Source organism: Parus major, chromosome 4, assembly GCF_001522545.3.
Source record: "Parus major isolate Abel chromosome 4, Parus_major1.1, whole genome shotgun sequence".
Lineage (NCBI taxonomy): Eukaryota > Metazoa > Chordata > Aves > Passeriformes > Paridae > Parus > Parus major.
The window spans coordinates 11,000,990-11,021,016 of NC_031771.1; positions in this window are offsets into that span (position 1 = coordinate 11,000,990).

The window sequence follows — 20,027 nt, forward strand, 5'->3', positions numbered from 1 at the left end:
AGCAATATACTGTGCCTGTCTCACATTTCCCATACTGAAAGGAGTATTTTGATCATAACTTCATTGGTGTGCTGCCGAGTTGTGAACTGAAAAGCACTTTGCTCTGTAAAATAGAAAAATCAATTTAGCATAAGGTGATCTCATTACACTCTATTTGTCCAAGATTACAACAATTTAGATGAAGATTGAGAGTGAAAGTAATTGTTATTTTATTAATCCAAGTAGCTTTTAAAAAGAAATCTACTGATTAGGAAGCCCTGCTTGACTTCTAACTTGAATCTCACAGGACTTATTCTGGGAAATTCTGATTTCAGTGATGTGTTCTGGTGATATCATAAGCAACAGTGGCCATATCTTGCTGAAGTTACAGAAACAAGATGGAAAATAGGTTAATACGATCTGTTAATGCTTTTCAATGTTAATTTGACATAGAAATGGTAATATTTTTAAATGTTCTGCATATATATGCTCTCTTGCCAACTGGTGAATTAAAAGCTGTAGCTTTAGATAACCCTTTCATGTTTTAGGAGTGTAGATTTCTGGTTTTAGTTTGAAAAATTAGTGCTTTGAAGATGCAGTGCAATTCTCTGTGCACCAAGGTTCCACTGCTGACCCTTCTGGATGTTAAATTCCTGCCTCATATCCCTTTACATGTGATATTTCCTGCCAAACACAAGAATAAAAATCAGCTGAAGAAGTGCTTGTTATGTTTCCAGCTTGCAGCTACAAACATCAGCTCACTGTGCCTGTGAACATTCAGTTGGATCTGACAATTTTTGATTCAGCTCCAGTGAATCAAATAATGCAGCTGCTGAAGCAGGGTCATGCAGTCTCTACAGGCTTTTGTTCATTTAACCTTTTTATCTTAAGAAAACTCCTCAAAGTGCTTTGTAGACTCACACAAAATCCAGCCTTTTAGGTAAAGAACAGCAAAGGAGGCAGAAGTCCTTATGCAGTAATTTAACCAAACATTTTCTTACCTTGTGGGGAAGAACGATGGCCTCAAAGTAACAGAGTTGCTGATTTATGAGTATAAATAAAAAAAATGCAAGTATCTCCTTAATGTAGCAAATCCATGGCTTCTCTGTCCTAAATGCCAACTTCTCCTTGGGCTGGGATCTGTCCCTGTACTCTGTCTCTTTGCAGGCACAGCTCTGTCCAGCTGTACCCCAGCCTGAAGGTGCAAAACCTTTTAGGAAGCAGAACCTGCATTTTTACTGAAGTCAGGTGTTCTAGCTACTTTGATCTTTTTCATCCATTTTGATGCTGGCAAAGAGAAAATTAATGGCAAACTAAGCTCCCGTATGATACCAGCAGAGTGAGGTGCATAGTTGGTGGTTTAGAAAGTGAGATGTAGAGCAAATGGAGGGAAGTCTTACAAGGTCTGGTAAAGTGGAGTATTAGTGTAGAAGTAATGTTTTGTTTATTTGGAGACCTCAGACTGAAAAATGTCTTACAAAGACATGTACAATTTTTTACATAAGGCCTCAGTGCTAGATAAGATATGGGTGTATAAAGCCGTGTCCTTGTTTTGTAAGGCTGTGCAGAAGATCACTGACAATGACTAATACAGTCCTTGTGCTTTTCGATGTTTTCTTGCTGTCAAAGCTGGGCATTGGTCATACTTGAGATCATGGAAATTCCATTGGAGATAGTCAGCTGGACTATCAGTGAGTGGAGCCAGCCCTCAGGTATAGCACAGAACCTGCAAAGAGGTTCTGAGGAAAGAAATATCATAATTGAATAAATTCTTAGGTCTTCAAATTTAAATGTCATTTGTCTTTGAGATGTTGAATTGGAAGGTCATCATAAGTTAAATTGTTTCTGAGTAATTCTAAATTAAAAGGTCACCATGGTTAAAGCTGTAACAGATGAGCAGGAAACCAAATATTTTGAATTGTTCCTCTCTTTTCTTTTCAGAACTAATTGGAAAACTTTGTGTCTTTCAGTATTCCACTCTCCCAATAAAGAGAAGTACCATTGCTAATGTCTTAGTCCTCTTTTGTTTTAGTTATTAAGGGTTTTTTGGGTGGGTTTTTTTGTTTGTCTTTTTTTTATTTTATTTTGTTTTATGTGTGTGTGTGTTTGTTTGTTTTTGTTACAAGGTGTGGCAAAGAAATGAAGAAATGAGCTATGTTTCTAGAAGACAGAAGTGTGTGGTTCTTGAGAATATCCCTCAAAACTATGTCTTTAGATAGTTTTGGGCTAAAAGATTTGCTGAGCGAGCAGTGCTGGTTTCTCCAGCAGAGTCTACAGCTATTGTGGCTTCATAGGGACATTTTGATTCCCAGAGAATTGATAACAAAAGTAAATGCAATTTTCCACATTTTATGGTAGGGCAACATGAATGGTCTTTCTTTATGGCTGCTAAAGGCAACTGATTGGCCAAAACCAGATAGACTTCTTTGCACATTGTTTGAGAATTAGATTTTAAGATGCCTACTTGTCCCTGGCAGTTTATGATTGACAATTTCTACTTCCTTTAGCAACATGCTTAGTAAGTCTTGGGCTTGGAGATCAAAACTAGCTAAATGACTCATTATGGGGAATTTCTCTATTAGTATGATATGCTATGCTAGATTCTGGTACTGTTCTCAGAGTTGTGGAAGTAATTTTACTTTAGATATTTGTTTAACTGATTTGTAAATCTCAATTTTAACATTCTTAGGACTTTAATTTGTTAGAATATTTAGATAAACAGAAGTGTTGACTTCAAAAATGGTGCAAAAATGCAGTATCTCAGTATTGGGGTTTTGAAAGGAAGATTATTCTGCAACTCAGAATATTGAAACACCCAGCGTCAGAAGGTTTTGAGTGTGAATGTTGTTTCTGAACAACTTTATTAGCTTTTATTATTTTTTTAAGCTTTTATTTATTATTTTTATTTATTTATTTAAATTTAGCCTTTTTGCATTATGTCTTGAATTTGGTGTTTCTTTTTGAAGAACTTCTCTGCATATCCCTATGGCATAGATAACAAACATCCATGTCAAATACAAACAACTGTACACATCTGTCAATAGTGATGATTTTTACCATCTCTTAGGAAAGATTCAGAAGTTCTGTTTAGAAAGGTTAAACTACAGATGCTCAGAACTGCTACTAAAATCCCATAGACTTTTTTTTTTTCCTTTGGAGTACCTTTATTTCTCCTTTGCCTCCATTTGTCAGCCACATATATTATATTTCATATTATATTTCATATTGCATTTCTCTCATGCTGGACACTTCCTAGTTATGTGTCTTGTTGCTAACATCATTCCATCTCAGATGTGTCTGTCTGTCACCTATTCTGTTGTGATGTTTTCCTGCAGTACTGTTTTTATCCTGTGCTTTCTTTTCCATAGATATGTTTATCTTTAGACTGACATGATGCTTTTCTTTCTCCAGAAGTTTTAGATCCTGTAGTTTCCACTTTTTTTCTCAGACTTTAACATTTACAGTTATAAGTCAAGCTGATATTTTTTGTTTTATTTATTTTTATTTGTTTTTATTTATTTATTTTTATTTTATTTCCCAAGTGACTGCTAGAGCTAATACCATTTTGGGATTGATCTGCAACTTTGCACAAAGTGATGTCATTGCTGTACTTTCCTCCAATGGCCACAGAGTGCTCTTTCCCCTGCTTCCCCATCAAAAACAAAAAACAGACCACCTTACCCTCTCCCCTCAAAACAAACCAAATGGGCACAATTTTCTTGGAAGAACCTCTGAGAGAAATCTGACACCTCCTAACTTAAAATATTAGTTGCTTAAATATACTAGATAAGCAAAGCTTTCTGAAGATGTTGCTTTTGTTGTGTACCCTCCTACCATAACTTCCAAACATATTGTGGGAAGCCATACCTTTAATGACACCACTCCAAGGTTATCCCTTGGTATTTGCTGGTAGGAATGCACTAGGAAGCACAGACAAAGTCTAACCTGGGTTAAAATAATAGTTTGGAGGTAAAAACAGTATGGTGGATTTACAAAGAATTGAGGGTTCATTTCTTGGAGACATCCCAGGAAAATAAGGCCCTGCTCACTGCATCAATTCTAACAAAATCCTCCGTTGACTAAACACTGCTCCTTCAATATTTTCATTTTCAAGAACCATATCAGGGATTCCAGGATCGTTTTGATGAAGAAGTCATCTTTTCAATGATTGGAATTAAGAAGTTTCTCACAGAGTCTCCTGCTGCTCGAGCAGTCATTGCTTCTGTAACGAGAGGTTACCCTGCAGTGATGGCATCAAACTTTTCTGCTTCCCACGGTGCATTCAGAGGTCAGCTGCAATGAGAATACAGATGTCTGTTTGACAGAATAAAAGGGAAACTGCAATCTTATAAATCACTGTGAAGGAGGTAAAAATTGATGTCTTAAGAAAATGCCGTTTCTTTCTTTGTTCAGATAGGAGGATAAGTGAACAGTTTATATTTTTAAACATCCCTGGGAAAGGGAGTGGTAAAGGCTCTGCAGAATTCAGTCACAGAAAGTAGTGCTGGTTTTAGCTGGAATTGCCACAATGTGAAGTTTGAAAGGGAGCTTTCTTTATGCATTCACATTTTTAAAATTATTTTCACCTTTGCTGTAATTATGAGATGATTATAGATAAAAATAATCTATGAAGCTTTAAATTCAGGGTCACTGATATCGACCAAAGCCCTATTTTCAAATATGCTTAAGTCCATATTCAGGAAGAAAATGGTTGTGCCATACATCTAAATAATTTGATAATTTTAACTTGGCTCCTTTGCTTCTCTCCAATTTGTTTCCTACCAGCTATTTTTCATGGAGCCTGCTGTCACAAAAAATATTGCATATTATGTTTTTCATAATTACAGATTTCTCCTTTGTATATACTTTCGTTCCCTGCAGAAATTATCTACATTGTTATTATTATTTATTTCTAGAAATATTACCATGTATCTGACAAAATAAAATCAGCATAATCTAAAGTAAATTAATACAGATTAATATTTCATACTGTTCTCTGTAACAGAGAATACTTTAAAGATACAGAAAGAATTTATTTGGAAACATCACACAGAGTACTTCAGGCCAATAATCAATATTTAAACCTTTAAAAATTAAGCTGATGCTGAAACTCTAACAAATTAAAAGTATTTCTAGGTGATTAGTCACTGTGTGTTCAGTACTTTGAAAGGAAATTCTCTACCCTTCTTTAATTATGAGTGTCCTTGGTTAATTATTAGATGCAGTCTGAAGAAATATGAAAACATATGGATGTTCATTTTATTTTTTGATGTCTCTCTTACCCTTCTGAGTCTTCCTTCCTCCCATTCCTCTTATAAAATGTATTTTCAAGAAAGCTGGGTTGATGAACTTGCATGATGAACTTTATTTTGAAATGTATTTTCTAGACAAAAGTCAAATCTTGATTTAAAGATTCCAGATTAAGGAAAATCTAACATAAGCTTTATCTTGAAGCAGGTACCTTCAGTGTAAACAAGTGCACTTAATTTTAATTCTACGTGTTAGGTTTTGCTGTCTGATTAAAATGACAGTTACTATTTGAAATCTTCTCCTGTAGGCTCACACAGACTGTGATTTGTTGTACAAAACTTCTCCTGATACTACAGAAGATTTCCTCTCCTCCTGTAAGTAAGGAAATAAGAAGTTAATAGTAGGCACACCAGGTTTATAGAGTTTTGTTTTTTGTTTTTTTGGGGAATAATACAGTAAGTGTTGCTGTTTTGCAACCAAACAAACAATTTAATTTTTGTTGAAAATTGATATTGGCTATTTTTGGTAAGGTGGTTCTAAAGGAAACATCCATTCATCTTTCTCTGTATTCTTCTTTACTTCCAATGTTTTGGTTTAAAAAAACTGACAGACCCAAACCTCACACCCCCAACCTCTTATTCCCCTGTTTGATATCTCCATATATAGTTTCATCCTCTATTCAGATATGATTTTATCTCAATCCTTCCTTGAATTGCTTCTCCATATCCCTTTGTCCCTCCTTGTGAAGGAGTGGTGAAAGAAAATGTATTCTTCATACTGTTTTCAAGTGGTGATTTAACTTGTGTCTTTCCTGTCTGGTCTGAACATGATTGGTGATAAGGCAACATTTTCTCCTTAACTCTGGTGTTGGCTGTTTTCCTGACTTCTTGGAAATTACTACTTCCAATCTCTCATTCTAAGAGCAATGATATCCTTCATATTGATATTCACAAGAAGCAAGGGAAAGCACCTTCTACAGCTGCAGAATCAAACTGTTTATGAGTTTAAATTACCATCTATCCATATGAATTCTGTATGCATAACACACACAAGTTCCTCTATAACAGCTTTTATATTTTTATAAAAGACTTCTATATGATCTCTTTCCATACTTTCTGCTGGTTTACTCTCAGCTTTTTTTCAGCATGAACAAGTGTTTTCTAGCATTTTCTTGATTAAACTAAGCATATTGATCTTATCTGGCTTTAAGGCAGATTTTTCAGGTGTCAAAATATGCTTTAATTGACTTTTAAATATTTTCAGTTTCTTCATATGTCTTTAAAAATTCAAACCCCAGACTAAACACAGTGTTCCAGCACTGGTGACATGAGTCTTTGAATTTAGAAATAATGAAAATAATCTGCTTTTTTTCAATATCCTTTTAATTTCCCAATGATCAGATTAGTTCATTTAGATACAGCATTACACTGGGAGTTCACAGAAAGTTCTTTACCCCCCTACAGAATCAATTTTTTTTTCAGTGTTCCATCCCACAAATATGACCTGCATTCCCTGCGCCTAGATTTATGTCTTTGCATTTGCCCTTATTAAAATTTTATCTTGTTCAAATGAAGCCACCTAGCCAGTTGAGACAGGTTGTTCTGTAGAACATTTGCCTTATTACTTGCCACTCCACCAATTTTTGCATGTTCTTCAAGTTTTACCAGGATTCACTTTGTATTTTCTTCCAGATCATTGAAAACGATATTTAAGGTTTAAATGCTGCCTAGTCCATATTCAAAATGATGGTTAATTAAAGAGGCATTTCTATGGACTCTTATATAGCTGAAGAGGAACGTAGAATTTATTTTTAAACACTATAGATAATAACAAATTTATCATTTTTAAAATGTATAATTAAAAAAATTAAAATTATAATTGAAAAATAAACCTTATTTATTTAAATACTATTTTAGCCCATTGTGTTTAATACAATTCATGTTTTTTTAATATGTATTTAATGCTCCTCACTCTGAGAAATCAGCAAGAATGTGGTAGCTCAGAATGTGGAAATAAGCCAAATGCTTTACAGTCATATAATTACAGTATATTAACCAATTTTCTTCTCTCAAGCTTGCAGCCAGAGTGCTCAAGGTACAATCCTCCATTTCCATAAAATCAATTAAACTTTTGGGGAAGATAAGGAAGCCACATTTCACACTTCTTTTTTCTAATAGTAGGATATAAGCTGAAAAATGTTATTTAAATTTTAAAGCAGCAGTTTATTCTAACCTTGCAGAAGATTAGAGCATTATAATGTCCCTGCTGGACTGTGAGAAACGAAATTAGAAAATGTTGTCAGGTGTTCTGGTTATGGCCATGGTGGCACCTCTGTCTCCATGTTGGTCTGTTCCTAATGAAGCAGTTCCAAAACAGAGTGAGCTGACCTAAGAGAGAGCTGCTGCTGTCCCTTGTTCCTCACACTGCCCAGAGCTCTGTGCTTTGTGTCCACCTCTGGAATGCAGGTCTGGAGTGTTAAAACAGCTCAGAACTCTGAGGATGGTGATGATGAGGATGAGGGAGGAACCTGGACTGCTGAGCTGTGCAGTGGGAGTGTGAACACACGGTCTGAGAAGAGGATTATCAGCGTCAAGAGCAAAATTTGATTTAGCAGCCTGTGCAATTTTTTTAGGCTGTTGTGACTCTCCATTTTGTAAACTGAGTCACAAAATTTTCCAGTTCTTTGACTGGCAGGGTCTGAAAAAATATTTGAGTTTGTCTAGCTCTGTTTTCTGTTGGAGTCAATGGGACTTCCTGCCAATGATGAGAGGGGATGGAGTTATTTACTCAACTGCAACATTTCCTTATGGAGTTTGTGCTCACAAAATTTTTCAAATGCATAAACAGCTGTAAGGAGAAGAGATAAATAATTCTTTATCATATTGCACATTAATTTTGTCATGCAGGCACCATCTTGGTGATGATTTTTTGTTTGTAATCAACAAAACTAAGCTGTGTGAGCAAACATAAATTATGCAGAGATACGTGATATAGCGGGCATTTACAAAGGGAAGTGACATGCATTCACAGATAATTTTTTCTGCAGGTAGATGATTAGAAATTAAATCATGTTGTTGTTTTCCATAGAAACCTAAGAAGACTGGTTCAATCAGATTAAATGATTTATAGATGTTATGGACTGCATAATTACCTACACAATACCTCAAGCTGCAGGCAAACCTCCCTTCAGTAACTCACATTGATCTATCTTTTTAGAAATATAAATTCATTGGCTCTGCAAACAGAAGTTTTTTTGTAACTACATCTTGAGTCACTTCTAATCAGCTTTCAGTCTCAACACTTTCCTGAAACTCCTCTCAGCCAGCCAAATCTTGGAATTGCTTGGAATGTCTTCCACTCTTTTCCTCTCCTTTATTCCACTGCCACTTTCAATCCTATTTTTCCTTTCAAAATACTATCCCCTGTAGAGTTTGGTGAAATCTCTTCTGATTTTTCTGCCCATCCCTCTGCAGCATCTGTTTCAGTACCTTTCTTTTCACAGTGAGAGTGCCGTGGGTTTTCTGTTCCACCTATACTGAATCCATGACCATTTATTTTGGTGACTTACTTCTGACCCATCTCCTGCAACTACCAGTCTTGGTTATCATCACCCATTTTGCCAGAATTCTTGTCTCCATCTTTGCTGACCTCAGACTGTACATCTCTCCAGATCATCTGTACAGACTAACATATCCTTTCAGTCCTTTTATTGTATCTTTCCTTCTTGCTAAATTAAATAGTTTCTATTCATTACCTCTGAGCTTCTTCCAAAGCTCTACTTTTGTCCTTTTACCTCAGCTAAATAATTGGTGATTTATAAGCCTCTCTAATGAAAGGAAATGTGATGAGTGCTACTTTTGTGCCTCTCTTATGCCTGACAAAATCACATCCTTCTTGAGACAAGCTATGTAGGAAGCTTCTCCCTCTTATACATGACTCCTAGAGCTGATGTCAAATAAAATGTCTCACATAAATAATTAATTTGTAATGTTCAGGGAAAAGGCAGGGAACATTTTCCCTGGTTTAGGGTGAATTTGGGGAGAAATTTCTGGGTTCCCTCCAGAAAGCAAATTCAAGGGGCCCCTCCAGCAACTGGTTTGGGAAAAGATTTCCTTGGAGAAAAGTGGAAAAAACTGTTTAACAAGCAAAATATTCAAAAGCATAAAAAATGAATAATATTAAACAATAAACCTCTCGCTGTTCTGAAGAGATGGCAAATTCAGAAAGTCCTTTTCATGGGGTGTATGTAGCTCAGCTTGCTCAGTCTCTCATCAGTCCCTCTGGTGCTGGAATGCAGCATCCTGGGCCCTGGTGGGCTACAGGTGTGAGCTCCCAAAGTTTTCCTGGGTTTTCAGTCCAGAGCAGAGCCTACCAGTTCCAAGAAAAATAAAAACCACAGTCTGGGGAACTTCTCTGCCTCAGCTAGCTGAAAACTAACTAAAAGCAAAGGAGAGCTCTGTCCTGCTGTCTGTCCATGCTGCAGACTACACCATCCAGGAGCAGGATGTGGGGCAGTGAGGGCTCTTTCTCAACACAAACTGCAGCTTCTTTTTCCCCCTCTTTGCTCTCAGACCCGATCTGAAAGGTGCAGAACTGAATATCCAGCATAAACAGAGCAGATGACTGGGGATACAAGCATCATAAAGTCACCCCAGGACAGGATGACTGCATTTTCTTCCTTTTTCCTTCTATTTCATGTTGCCTGTCTTTGACTGTAGGTGCTTTGAATTTGGGATTGAACCTCTGCATAAGTTTGGAGAGTGAATAGGCAAATGTGGAGATAATGGTTTTAGAAAAGATTCTCTTGACTTATGAAGAGCAAACTCCATCACAGTATTTCAATATTTAAAGTGCTATTACTGGCTGTGTTTAGCACATACAGCCAAATAACTTCTAGCTGCCTTCTTCAGAGTACAGTGTTATGGCAATTTGTATTAAAATTATTGAAAACTCACAAGATTCTCCTGATTTACATAATTCTATTGATTTGGCATCAATAAACAAACAAAGCCCTTGTAGTGTAAATATTGCCTGGCACCTGTATTTTACTAAGCAGAAGACAATTTTGTTTCTGACCATTGAAAAGGTATTCAGCTGAGCCCCAAAGAAGGGATAAAGGAAGGAACGTGGCCCTTTCAAAGGGATGAAGTCAACAGAAGAATGAAAATCTCTCTTATTGCATCTTGAACAGTGTTGGTGGGAGAGGAAGTCACAAGCTTCAAGCAGCCTGTAACAAATTCCAGTTAAGGAAAAACTTCTTGAGGGAGGTCTCAGATGAGATTAGTTGTAAAAGACCTTTAGGATATTCTCTCCTACTACAGAGTAATTGAGCCTTGTAAATGCACCCCTCTTTGGTGGTATAACAGCCTGCAGCAAAACTGGGCTCAGTGTTTAGATGGATGAAGGACTCTCTAAAACACTGTGTAAATACTACAGTTATTCACCCCTGCTGAACTACCTATAGATAATGTCTGTAAAAGGATTGTCAATTCAACTTTTCTTCATTAAAGCTCTAGTAATTTTCCCTTCATGAGCACTACTAAATGCACCAGTACAGTGAGCCTTGTTAGAACAGGGATGTACTCCATATGCTCTCTAGATAAGACAGGGATCTCTGTACTTCATATCTGTGAGCCACTGATAGTGCTGCAGGTGTGATAGAATGCTAAATAGCAGTAACAGATTTTAAATATAATTAAAAGTATTTGACGACATTCATCCATGGCATAATGGGGCAGCTGTGTGATTAGACTGTCCTTAGAAAATTGAATTACTCTAATAAATGGAAATGACTGTTATTTAAATGGAAGACTATTTGCATAAAATAGGCCAGTGTTAAGTGACCAACTGCTAAATAGGTGTAAAGTCTAATCTCAGAATTCTGGGCCAAAGATGGATTGGTAAAAACTTTTATACTTGGGCACTAACCCTATAAATAAATAATAAATAAATAAATAAGAATTTGGTAGTCAGAAGGATCTTTCAGGATCTGAAAACTGCAGCTCAATTTATTAATTTTTTAATGTTTTTTTCTATAAGAACAAGCTAATGATTTTCATCACAAACAAGATCAACAATTTATCATAAATGGAAAGAAAAAGAATAAAAAGTCAGGTGACGACATTCCTTTACATGATGGACTTGTGACATTTCTGATAGCTTTTTGATCAACAGTTAATCTGCTTGATTAACTGTTATCTTATTCAATATCAAGAGCTTGGAGATAATTCAGTGCAGCAGAAATAAGTATAAACTGTAAGTCCCTTAATAACAAATATATTCACTTTATCAACAGAAATGCAACAGACCTATTTCTTCCCAGCACCTTTTTTCTGTACCTTACTGCAGCTGGGAATCACCTCAAACAGTTGAGAGGGCTTCTGTTTTGGAAAACAACACTGACCCTTGTGACACCCAAAGGTTTTGGAAAGACCAGCTGCAGGAGTTTTCCAGCAAGAGCCTTGGTTACAAAAATGGTTGTACAAGTTATCTGAAAGACCACTTTCTGTATCATTCAGCCCTACATTTCCTGAGAAACCTGTCAAGATTCTCAGGGCTTGCATGTACTTATCTCCACAGACAGCTGTGGGCCAAAAGGTGAAAGGTTTTTTCTTTCACATGTAAATTTTTAAACATGAAGAAATTTGGTGCTTTACTCTTTGCCCACTGCTGCCTTTTTTGCCATGAGGCCACATTCTCATGTGGCTTGACATTGTGACTTTTCCATGTCCATTAATAGATTTGTGCAGCTCATGAGCTACATCTAATCTTCATAGTCTGTATGGCATAATGTTGATTTGTTTATGAATAATAGACACTAACAAAACTGCATTCTTTTTCCCTTATTCTTTGGAGGATTGCACCTCATTTCAAACACTCTGTATCAAAACAACTCCATAAGTACCCATCTAGATATAAACCAAAATGTATTTAACTAAATTTAGAAATCTAACTAGCTAGAACTAAACCTCAGCAAATAAGAGTGGGTAGAGGAGACTGATACTGTGATGCATAGTTAAATATATAAGTGGTCCTTTTGTGTAAGGTGATATGAAACTTGCACTGGTTCATTTCATTAGCTGAGTTTGGGCCCAACAAGGATATATTGACTATACCTGCCAGCTTATTGCATGGTTTGAGTGGTTTTCTCTAGGAATAAGACAAGATGAAAGTGCTTTTGGAGAGAAAGTGTCTAAGGCAAAGTTGTTTCTCCAAAGACAATTCCTAAACAGAGAAAAGGAAGGAAAATAATTGCTGAGCGGCAACAGCAAAGGGGGAAAAAGTCTGAAATTTCTACTTTCATGAGCTTTTACTTTCTTCCCATTTTGGTACCCTATTTCTTGAGTTAGAAACATAGTGGTGGCTTAAATTATCTCTTTTTCTGTACATCTTTATCCTTGCACTGGCAAAAATGTAAAAGGCACAATGTTAGCTCTATTCTGCCTTAGTTAAAATTACAGATCTTCAGTAGATAATGGGGCAGGATTCTCTTAGACATTAAGCTTTCTCCCCTAAAGACAGCTTTCTGAAACCTTGAATTATACTTGCCAAGGTGAACAGAGTTATTAGGTTGCATCTCTTTTAATATTTTCTTAATTTGAGGGTCTTTTCTTCTGTAATAGAAGGGTAAGGTAACTACAGAAAGGTGAACATGAGCATATCAGCACTCTGCGGTAAATTTTCATGCTCATCATGAAATCACTGTTTCTACATGGTGGAGTAGGCTTGAGCTGCTACTAAAGTGAACTCAGAAAAGGTTCAGGGACTTCTAAAAATAATAAGACCTCCTGAGTGTGTTCACTCACCTTACTGAATATTTCAGTAGACTCAATGCAATTATTCATCAGTGTTGGACTGGCACAGAATATGTGAGTAATCTCCTTTTCTTTGCTATGTTTATAAAACTGCCCAAATTCCATTAAGTAAAATTTTCCCTAAAATAAATAGTTTCATAACTTCCCATAACCTTCAGCACTAACCTTTTTAGATACTTGTGAAATTAGATCTCCTGAGCTTTCCATGAAATCATCAGAAATGTGTAATGCATTAGGATTGTATTTGTTTTACTGCATAAATACAAGCAAGCAGATTTATTCATTTCCATAGTACTCTCCTCCCCATTAAGATTTTCTAAAGACAGTGTTGTTTTTTTCCTAAATGTAAGTGGCAAAGAAAAGTGTCCCAGGCATGTAATTTTAGTAGCGTCTTCTTCCCTTATGACTCATTACTGCTGAAATCAACACAACTTGGGATGTGCTCAGGAACTTCAGTAGCTCTTTAATGTTTTCAAATAGTAACATCTGTGCATGTTTATGACTTCATGCTCTGCCTTAGTGTTGGCCTTGGCCAATGTTTCTGGCTGTTAAGTGGTTGTACTTTCAGAGAGCAGGGTCCCTGCACTTTGCAAGAAGCAAGAGAATGCAATTATTGAATATTTAATTGAGCAGAACAGCAGCAATAGTGTAGAAATAGACCTGCTTTTATCAGAGCTGTACATGTTTGTTTAGAACTTGCAGACATTCAGAGGTGACTGACACGTTACTTAATTTTTGTTTTCCCTCGAGTCATGACCAAATCCTTCCTTTTACTCTCTGCCTTCATTTAGAGACAATGATGCTTCTGGATGTGAACACCTCTGCATATTCTCTCAGAGAATAATATGATTATTATTTTAGCTTGCCATCTAATATGGTGGCTGGCTGAGGGGAGAAGAGACACAGAGGGAAAAACAATAGAGGTGAAGAAAAGGTTGGCTTGAAGACATGTAGTGAGAACGGGAGAGAACTGATCTCAGTAGTGACCTAAAACACCTCTTCTTTAGGAGATGGCCAGGAAGTAATCTAGAAGTGGAAACCTACAACCACTCTTGCTTGTACTTACACAGACAGTATCAGCTGGAAAAGCCATGGAATTAATGCTAATATCAAGTCTAATAACAGATGTGTACCTGATATTAGGAACTGTAGTTTACTGTAGTTTATCCTGGGGAAGTTCTGGACGTCCTGTAAAGCTTTTTCATGTACTTGATGATACATACAGAAATCTTGAAAGGTTTATGCCAACAACAAAAGCTTTCTGCTTGATTTCCACATTTGAAATTCAAAGGCTCCAAGGAAAATTATCTGTTGATTGAGCTAATGACATGTTACTAATCACAAGTGCTAAGAGACTGAAAATTGTACAACTTGTAGGAGAATGGGTTTAGGGTAACTCCATTTAAAAGAGATGAAAACCAGAGGAAGTATCAGAAATAAAGACCAAAAATATGCAGCCTGCCTAACTTCCCCTGTGGAATCTGTGACTTTACTGATGACACTGAAACTAAACAAACTTTTACCTCTGTTAAACAAACATGAACACAGTTTGAATACAAAAGAGCCATATATGCTTTACTTTCAAATTACAGGTCACACCTGTATTCCACACACCATTTTACTAAAATTAAAAGGCTTATTTTGTTTTCTTCCCAGTATTTTTCACCTCTGGCAATGTGCTGAACTGGCATGATGGGTCTTATAGGAATGAGCATCTTCAACTTTACTTTGCCATACTGTAGTTTTTGTATGATTATGTGGATATTAAAATAAATAGAAAGCTTCCAAATTGATTCAACACAACACAAGATATAAAACATTGCTAAAGTTAGAATATGTTCATTTGGGAAAGTAAATGGCAAGTAAGTATAGAGACAATAATTTTATTGTTTAAGGAAAGCTTCTCAAGGGAGCAATGGGAAAGAGATTATATTTACATGTACATATTTGAAAGCTACAAAATGCTTTTGCTATCTTTGGTATTTCAGAAACAATTGCTGAATATGTACACTCCTAATAAGACCTTTTCTAAAGCAATTTTGGTGATTAAAAGTCGTCTAGCTTTCTCTGTGCTGGTAAATATAAACCAGACCTATGTGGTTTATGAGGTCCACTTGCATAATGGTTTGGAGCCCAAAATTAAGTGCAGAGTGACACTGGAGAAGATGTGTATTTGCAGCATGTGTGTATGTTATTTGTCTCTCTGACAAGTTTCTCATACTCTTGTAGAAAACCACAAGTGTTTTAGTGTCTCCTGAACTGGCTGTGCCTTTATGTATAAGAATAAAAGTATTTTAAATCTTTGTTGTATCACTGGCTTTTTCATAGAAAGAAAAAGTGGATAGAAATATCACACAAAAAGTCTGGGATTGACTCTTGAGTAGAGCTTTGGAGAGCCTCCTATCTTTCAGGTAAGACCTGGGATGACTGGCTGGACTATTAATTGTTCTTCCTTTCAAAACCAAATAAGAAGACGATTGCCTTTTTCAGGCAATATGTTGTACTTATTGTACATTTCTTACTGTAAACTCTTAGACAAATCATAATGTTCTGCAAAATCTAGAAACAGGTGTTCTTCTGGATTGGTTCTTTACATTTGTTTTTATAGAGTTCACTATTGTTTCTTCAATATATAGATTATTCCCAAGATTTCACTTAAAAATGCAGGATGACCTATCTTGGCAATGATATATTTGAGAGACTTACATTCTTACAGATGAACTGAACCTTCCTTTTCATATCAATAAAATATCAATATCTCATATCAATAGACTTATTAGTCTAAACTCCTGAGGTTTACTTTCTGATTGATTTTAGTGGTCAAACTCATATCTAATTCTCTGTTCAGTCCCTACGCTAAAACACAACTGAAGTGCTGTAAAACAGTAAGAAAAGAGAAGAGAAGAGAAGAGAAGAGAAGAGAAGAGAAGAGAAGAGAAGAGAAGAGAAGAGAAGAGAAGAGAAGAGAAGAAAAGAAAAGAAAAGAAAAGAAAAGAAAAGAAAAGAAAAGAAAACCCCCCAGAAACAATACCCTTTTAAAACTATCAGTTATGCAATAATCCATCATATCTACAAAAAAAAGCAAAATCTTTGTTTGCCTTGACCTAAGCAAGGTGGTGATAATTTACAGCAGCTGATGAGCCGACCCTTTATGCTTTTGATAATTTGAAAGATTTATCAAATGTTCTTTCAAACTATTTTAAACACCTTTTAATAATGTTTCAAAATTGTTGAAATAAACACTTGATTTTATAATCTGCATCCTAACACTTGAAAGGACATTCTTAGTGGAACATTTTCAATTTCAATTTGATATTAACATATTGGTAGGAGAATATAGAGGTCTAAGTGAGTGGTTCCAGAGACTTATCTGTTTAGCAGGGTAATTATATTCACCTTGCATGACTACAATGACATAGCTACTCAGAGAAAACATTTTGGCTGTGACACAGAGCTTTGGCTTCTTCTTTCCAGATATTCTTAAAAAGACAGAAAATTTTAGTTTATGCAAGACCTTGCATTTGCCCCTGCTTCTGTCCATCCAAATGGCACAAACATTAATAAATCTGCTGAAGTATTTATTTGATGGTTTTGAAGAGTTTCCATTGTTTATTATCCCCTCCTTATCCTGCACTTCTTGTGTGGACCTGGACAAACAAGAGAAATGGAACCACAATGAGGGGAGGAAGTAGGGAGTAACAATGATGACCACCAGGAAGCAGAAAAAGCAGCAGGGGAGGGCAACTAAATGCAACTCTATTTTGCATTGAGGCGAATAATCCTGGGGGTTTTTTTACACTCAGTTTATCTGCACCTTTGTGATAACCTTTATTTTCAGATACAACACTGCTTGCTGAAAATCCTTGTGGCTGTTACAATCTCTTTGGAATTTCTCTTTTGCCTTCTCTTATATCAGGCTCTTAAGGTTCTTCAAGAATTTCAGGAAAGCTCATTTAGTCTTCCAAAAATCCATGTGACTTCATGCAAGGTTCCACTGGTGACACTCCCAAGGAAAAATAAACTATACACCATACTTGTGGATTCATCTTGTGTTGCTTTCAGTGTAACCTTTTTCAGACAGCGAGTCTCACATAACCTTTCTTTCTCACTTGGGGTTTACAACTTAAGATCAGCTTCCTGATCCACTTTCAGAGTGCATTGTAAAAGAATATGTGAAATTTAAACTCAGGCTTTAAATAATAATCTGGATTTGGGAAAGTAATATCTCAGTAATAAGCAGAATTTGGTACAATGTTTCTAGAGGACAACACACCTCAGTGGGTGTCACAAGGTACTGAGGTAAGTAAGAGGTTAAGTACATTTATCACTGATGAATTCTGATAAGTCTCTGTTAATTTTTAGTGCATATTGTATCCTAGATCTTAATGAACACGATTTTGGCCATTAAATTAGTAAAATAGGGGAAAAGAAACATTCATTACCAGATGTCACACTTAAAAACCAAGCTCAGTTATATACATGAGTTTGTAACTGAGTGTTTTCCTGTCTGTGAATCTCCTGACATTTTTTGATAATATCTGAATCCGTATGATGGTGGTTGCACAATAGGTGTGGGAAAAAAAAAGTGCTCCAGTTTTAAAAGCACTTAGTGCTGCTGTTGACTATGACACTTCTTCTCTGTAGTCTTTTTCCAAGCCAGAACTGAAACTAAGCTGTGCTCATCCCATGGAGGCTCCTGTGGCTCTTAGCTACTTCACAACATTTCTGAAACCTATCCATGGGAACAAACTTGTTCCCTGGGATGAGAATGTGTTATGTGTCCAGCTTTATGCAAAATTAACAATTGTCAAGCAGCTAGGTTAAAACATGCTAGATAAACTTATTTCTATTATTATAATGTATTTATATATTTAATGGAGCCCAATCTCCATGACTGAATTAAAATTCAGCTAATATGGGAATGGTACTCATGAACAGTGCGTAGCTCTCAGGAATTGCTTTTTCAAATCAAAAATGCTTTTTTATTTCTGAAAATTACCCAACACCATGGGTACAAACCACATTGTTTTAATGGTAACATTAATGAAACATCTGGAACTGACAGATTTAGACCACAGAGCAGCAAGTGAACAGATGAGGAGACAGATTGGCGTGGCTGTGAAGAAGCAAAAGCCCGGCCAGCCTGCTCTTACCCATCCAAGAGAGAAGTTTCACAAAAGTGGTTCTCCCGGTCTCACTGACACCCATGGTTCACACAACAGCTACAGCATCTCTACAGACAGTGCCACTTCCCAGTGCTCTTTATCAGTATGGATAAATTTGTGTTTTGACCTGCTACCACAGAAAATACTTGTTTATTTTCATTCCTGGACTTTGACACCCATAATGCCAACATGAGCAGCAGCTGATTGCAGTCACTGACAGAAGTCAGTCTGTGAACAACCAGAAGGAAGCCACCAATTTGTTTTCCATTCTGACAAAGCAATTTTTAGAGTGTAATGACTTTAAGCACATTAATAAGAATTTAGAAATTACAGACTTCAACATTAAAAAGTCACAAACCCAAGAGCTAGTATTTATTTAAAAGGTTACTTTTGACTTTTAAGTGTTTAAAAATGTAATTTGAATTGATATTTTACACAGTTAGAGACTTTAACTTACAATGTATGTTTGTAAAAATAGACAAGAATAAAATGTTGCCTTGTTTTTATTTTTATAAAGCAGATCTTGGGACTTACTGTGCACTTCTTCTAGACCATATATCTAGTTTTCAGCTCACGCACAAATGTAAAGAGAAATACATTCTTTTCTGATACAGAGACTAGATAGAATATGATTAACCTAGAGTGAGTATAAGAAAAGAAAAGTTATCTTGAGTTTTTGGTGGGAGAGATATTTTTATAAAATTCCCCATGTTGAGTGTATTCTTCCTAATATTCTGCAAAACCTCAAAAGGTTTCCAACACTGATGCTAGATAAATTTTTATTTATTTTTTTTAATTTCTAAATATTTTTTTGTAAATCCATGTCTGTCAGGGGCAACATACCATATTCATCTTCTAATGGTCTCCTGCTGAGCAGGCTTTGCAAGCTTAGTTGAAACCTTTATGCTGTGCTTTTCAAACCTGAAGTCAAGGTATCTCTTCTCCTGTGACTTTTTACACCCTTTTCTTTGTATGAATGAGCATGTGCAAAGGTCTGTCTGACACACCATTTCTAGCACAAACAAAATCCCTTCCAAAACTGACTTGGATAACTTGTGGACTCCAAGCAGCAGTCAGATCCCCTGGGCACGGGCTGTCCCTCAGGATTTACCTACTGGGTTGAAAGCTCTGCTGCTGGTTTTCCCATCAGCCAGGTTTCCCCTGAGGGACTTGGGTGTGGTTCTGGTCTGCGATCCTGAGACCCAGCACCTGCTTCTATCTGCTCCAGCCCTTGATCCTGTCTCTTGGATGCAGACCCCTCTGTCCTGCCTGCTGTCCCAGTTTGTTCCTGCAGCTGAACACTCAGACTAATCCTGCTCCAGCCTTCTTTGTTTGACAGCTCCGTTTTGCAAGATGGATCTTGTAAAACTCAGCTGAGTCTCCCCTTGCATTTACTGCTTGAATCCTAAATTTAGCTTGTATTTGCTTTTGACTGGCCTAAGGTGCTGTTGTAAAAGGGACAGTTGAGAGCCTGAACTCCTCTCCCCCATGGAAATTGAATAAAAATATCGTGGCTGAAAGAGAACTGCGGTAAAAGCTCCTGATGCAAAATTCGCGACGTAATGCTTTTGGGATCTAAGGAACTTACTCAGCTCCATCTGTTTCAGTCAAAGGGCATTCAGAAACAGAAAAAAAGATCTGACTCCTGTGAAAATAAGGCACCTATCTGACCCAAGCTTTCATTGAGAAACAGAAATGATAATAAAATTGCATTTGCCATAAATGCTTCTTGGGGCTTTCACAGATTTAACTGGGTTTAGCTGAATCATGATGGCCACTAAACTTTTTTTTAATCTACTGCCCTTAAAAGTCCTCAGAT